Source organism: Trachymyrmex cornetzi, unplaced genomic scaffold (assembly GCF_001594075.2).
Source record: "Trachymyrmex cornetzi isolate Tcor2-1 unplaced genomic scaffold, Tcor1.1 scaffold61, whole genome shotgun sequence".
Classification (NCBI taxonomy): domain Eukaryota; kingdom Metazoa; phylum Arthropoda; class Insecta; order Hymenoptera; family Formicidae; genus Trachymyrmex; species Trachymyrmex cornetzi.
The window spans coordinates 2,492,740-2,498,618 of NW_017299926.1; positions in this window are offsets into that span (position 1 = coordinate 2,492,740).

The window sequence follows — 5,879 nt, forward strand, 5'->3', positions numbered from 1 at the left end:
ATGGGTCTGATAAAAAATTCACAATTTTTCAAAAATGGTTAGAGAGAAAACTATAATCTATTATTAAAATTGTAGGATGAGTAGGGAGACATATTTTGATGACCTTTAGTAACTTTAAATGTACTTGGCCTTTTTACTGCCAATAAAAAATTTTTTATGATAAAAAGAGATATTTTTTAGTCATTCTATTGATAGCACTCAATAAGCTGAATATCTTTTGTATTAATATCTCTGTACAATTTTTTAATCTCTTATCACATATATTTGTATTAGAGTATTTTTTCGAAAATTTAACTACATTTTCGGGATATAAATTTTAAAAAGTCTGACTATAAATTTGGAACAATTTTGGTTATTATTTCAATTAAGATCTGTTTTTAACAATATGTGATAACCTAAAGATTAAATGTTACCAAGAGATTCATTAATAAAATTCATTCATAAAGTACTTGCTAACCTTTAATCTTTAAATAACCATATATTGTGAAAACGAGGCTAAGAAAGTTAAGTAAACATTGCCCTATCAACATAAAAAATGAATTAACTTAACTTTATAAAAAAAATCATCAAATTTGTACTGAGAAAATGATTTTTTTAAAAATCGTCAAATTCATCAAAATATAAAAAGAGTGGTTTTTAAAAGTGTGAAACGAAAATGATTAAATATGACATGTGATAATGTTAAGAATGTATTCTTCTGGATGATATTATTTGATTAATCAATAATTTTCTGTCAAGAGAGAGAGAGAGAGTTAAAAAATCATTTTTTATGTTGTGTTACCTTCAAAATAAGGAAATATGAAATAAGGGATATTATCATTTTATCTCTTTCTCTCTTTATTATAAAATTGTAAGTTTTCTTTTTATCAAATTTAGGATTATTCACGTTCGCCATGAGAAAGTGGTTATCTAAAAAAAACCGTAAAAATCGTTTTTCTTTAAAAAAAATTAGTAAAAAGTTTGTCTTTAAAATTTGCCCATATTTCTGTCACACTTATCTAAAATCTAAGTGTTGTCTTCTATTATTTATATATATTTGGTGCTCTAGTTATTGAGTTTCGAAAAAAAAATTGGCTTTGTCGCAGTTTTTGTATGGTTAAAAAGATGATCCTAAAATTGCACGACCTTTTAGAAATTGGCTCTCCTTTTTAAGACATTAAAGAAACGTAGAGCGAAACAATAATTTATTATGATAAACATACGAAAGCGTAAATTTATTTCTTTACATTGTTACAGTTTAGATAACCATTTCTTTGTGAGATCAAGGTTGTGTTTTCTCTCAAGACTCCGTGATGTTTTCAGTGCTAAAAAATAATGAATACTGTATATGCACATTTTTCTTCATTAGTCTCTAATATGAAAAAAAAACCTTAACGATTCTTGCCTACATACCTATCAATGTCATAAAATTTAAAACCGCATCAACGAAACACACAAAAATCCTGTTTTCTCATGTATCTTACGGACTTAAATTCAATTAATCTGCATCTATCGAATTTCCGACGGACCCACACGACGTTAAAAATACGCGCGTCTCGATCAGCGGACTTAATTCGATGTTAATTCTGCCACCAGGTTGATGAACGGACCTCACATGGGTCGCGTTATAATGCGTTCTTAAGCGGCGCGCATACGCGCTCATTGTACCGTGTATCACGAGCAGAGGTGCGATCGCCTCCTTGGTGGTCCCGCGGCACAAATTTATCCGCGTCACGTTAAAGGGTGGCGGACCCGAAGAGCTGCGCGAGGCGGCAGATTGGTAGAAGTCAGTCGTACAAAACGGTGGTTTTACGATTAAAATTACGATATTTTTATGTTCGCGGCTAACTGAAAGTTAATGCGCCGTCAAATCGTCTCTCTCGTTTTCTTCGGTTGACTGCGATGCCGTACCTTCTCCTGCGGTAAAACTCCTTGTTGCCGACCGATCGGAAGAGGGTTGACCCTCTCCTCCTTTCTTTCACGATGCACCGGTTGCTCGAAAGCGGGTAGCACGTAATTTGTCCGATGGACGTTTTTGTTGTATGCTAACTGACATAAAACGCATAAATAACATGGAGGCGATCGGCATATATGCCTATGTTTGTCTATAAAAATATATTCGAGAGAGAATAAAATATTCAGAGTGCCCGCTACACTGGCAAAATGCAAATACGTTTCAGAGAGCTAAAAAAAACTGTCGCGAAAAATATTGGCGACTATCTGCATCTATACTGTATTATACACTTCCTTTATGAATATATGGAAAATTTTATTTATTTATTTTTTTTTCGTAGAGAATGTTTACGACTTAAATCTATAATTTTATGTTTCGAATGGATTTATGATCTATAAAACTCTACATTCAGATTCGATCTAAATGTTATAGCTTGCACGGAATCATCATTTCTAAATTCTATTAATTGAAATTATACACCACATTTCGATGGCCAAAGCGCACCGGCCATTAAAATGATTTAAGATAGAAGTTAAGCCTAAGCTGCCTTTAAAATAGTACACATAGAGAAAAGAGGAAGAAGAAAACTGTTTTCTAATTCAAAATTTTCCTAAGCAATATATAATATTGTCATTTTTTATTTGTAGAAATTATTTTCACAGTGAAATATTTAGAAAGAAACTGCTTGAAATCTGCAAAAAATAGGGAGAGCCGTTCGGTCACTATTTCAGTGTCTGTTGGTCAAATTGTTTTTTTTTACAGAGGAAGGTTTAGAAAAAAATCTTTATTACCGTTTGGAACGCGCAAAAAAATACAGAAGCCGTTGTTCGACGTGGTGGTCACAAGGTTATTCCTATTTTCGAATTCTTTTTTTTTCATTAGTTAGCCGCAAAATATAGCGATAGGTATATCCTAATTTCAAAAAGATATATATTAAATATGAATATATGACAGAGCATAGCAAAAATAGAGTTAACGGTATAAACTATAAGCACAAGAGCCCAAAAAATAGAACTAAGCGTAATAATTCCTTTTTGCTGCCTTTAGAAACTCGATCCTTCCATGGAAAAAAAACTCTTTCCGGAAAGGCAACAAAATTAGATATCTCAATAAAGCAATATTTTGACTTGTGCGATACAACCCTTCCTTCTACATAAAAGGAATTTCATAAGGGTAAAAAAACTCCTCGTGGTATCATAAAAAACTGACTAGCTTTATATTTTTACCCTACTTCACCCTTCATGGTAAATGCATAACGACGGGAAATAGGCATGGTAGACGAAAATACCGTATTGCGACTCTAAGGAAACGACTGTCCGCAGCCGGCAAACATATAAATCTGTATTTCCCGGCGGAGATATGCGATGAGACTAACAGAAGCTAGGCGACAAAAAATAGCTACCTAAAGTCTTACCTAGAAGTCTAAGTTTTCCATGAATGATTTACATCCATTGACAAATTCTATCGACGAGATGTTTCATATCGTTACCTGGTATAAAATATAAGGAGAAAGCGTAAATGATTAATAGATCGAAATAAATTGTATTACCTGCTATTACTTTCATTATATTGATTTAAAACTATCGTATATTTGTAAAACTTTGTCAACGCGAGACATACGTTTTAAATAACTAAGCGTGCTGCTCTAGAATATATGATTTCGATTATTTTTACAATATATTTGTTTTTTAAAAACATTTTTTTATGCGAGTATGTATTAATATATATATTTTAACAGAACTCTAAATGAATGAAACAACTTTGCTGAAATATCTAAAAAATTAACTAGATATAGATTTGAAAATAATTTTATTGGACTATTAAAATAATTATACATGTAACACACACACATGTTAGAATGTCAAAATTTTTTGCAGAATTGCTCTCTATATGTGTGAGTTTCCTACATAATTACTTTATGGTCCAGCAAAATTATTTTCAAATCTGTAATTACCTAATTTTTTTTAATTACCTATATTTCAGCAAAATTGTTCTTTCTATGTATTACAGGGTGGGCCATCTATTGGTACGTTTTTAAAAATGCGATCAAATGAGCATACATTGATATTTTTTATTAATTTTTTTTAGATACATGTAACACACACACATGTTAGAATGTCAAAATTTTTTGCAGAATTGCTCTCTATATGTGTGAGTTTCCTACATAATTACTTTATGGTCCAGCAAAATTATTTTCAAATCTGTAATTACCTAATTTTTTTTAATTACCTATATTTCAGCAAAATTGTCCTTTCTATGTATTAGATACAAAATTACAAATATCTGCATAATTTGAATAAAATATTAAAACTACGGGTATATCTTGATGAAACAGTATGGAATTAATTCTGTCCTATAATATGTTATATTGTTTATTTACGCCTAAAGAGACGTTGTTCCTTCATATCCCAATTATTGCGAAGAATATTACTAAGGCCTCGGTAGTTTAAAGGCTTAGGACGCTCGCACGGAATGCAAGAAATCCTGGTTCAACTCTCGGCCGAGGTAATATTTTTCGCAATAAGAATTAATTATTTACAGATTTTAATATGTCATTCAACATTATTGAGATTGTTTTCGAAGATGCGAATAAGCGTCAAATATTTGTTAAATTGCTAGTCAATTTAACTCGTAATATTACTGCGGTAATTTAGTAGAGTTAGCGTTTTCAAGACCGAAAAATCATTTGAGAGCGCGTTTCTGGGGACTACATATACGTAGTATATAAATTCACACAAGAATCATACAAGCATAAGACTTTGATTTCTATAGTTTGTGTTATCACATATACGATCCTATAATATGTTATATTGTCTATGGTGTATAGTTAGTCAAAGAAGCGTTTGCGAGCATCTGTCACTATACGTAAAACATTTTCAACATTTTTTTCTTTCTTATTTCATTGTTAACCTACCGTAGAATTTTGCACACGTCAATTTCGGTACTTCAACTTCATTATATAAAAAAATTAGACATTTCTATGATAACTTGATTTACTAAAGAACCACCATAAATTTATTTTTACTATGCAAATTTCATTTTCTTTTATTTCATCTTTATTGGCGCATTAATATAAAACAGTTTTCTGAATCAGTTGAAACCAAATTTTCAAAGAAGGAAGTTTAATTAATTACTTTTGGCCATTTCGGATATTTCGCGATAACCGCCATAAATCAGGCGCTCAACTAGGACAAAAGGATCCAACGGAGTAACCCCGCGTATCTCCCAAGCGGATCTTTATCGAAACATTTCGTAATGACAAATCGATCGTTTTGTACAATCCATGGACTCCATTGAGATTTACGACCTCACGCATCGCGTTGTCGATTTTTAATCGTAAATTTCGGTCTGGCCACACGCGCGTCAGCCTAGACCACACGCGTCGCGTATGGTCGGCTCGCGGTGAGAAATTACATTTTTATATGCGTAATCATCGCCAGAGTGGACTACCCAGACCGCGAGCAGGATAAGAGAGAGAGAGAGAGAGAGAAAAGGTAAAGGGAGAGAAAAACGACAACGCCGAGGATTGGCTTCTGTTCGCTACTAAATGCAGACGTGCTATTGGCCGCTCCGCCCGATTCCGGTTTTTTACGATTACGAACAAAACCGGCGTACGCGTATGCGCTCGTTAGCACAGGCAACAAGTCGTTTGACCGGGTGGAATTTGTCGCTTGAGTCCCTTCGCAATTGTCTCTGAAGAAGCGAAAAGTGTCACTAAGGTAACTCCGTATATACGCCGCGCTGGAATTTACGCCGCGGAAGTCAGAAAAAATAGAAGGAGTGGAGGTAATTTTCTCGCAACTACTCTGTTACATGCCTTTATGTTATATTGAGTTATAATTTCAGCTTCTTGCTGTTAATATTAATGAAATTATTGTGAGTTGAATCGATTTGTCACTGTGTGTGTAACAAGTAGCATCATCATAAATTATAATCTACATAAAAT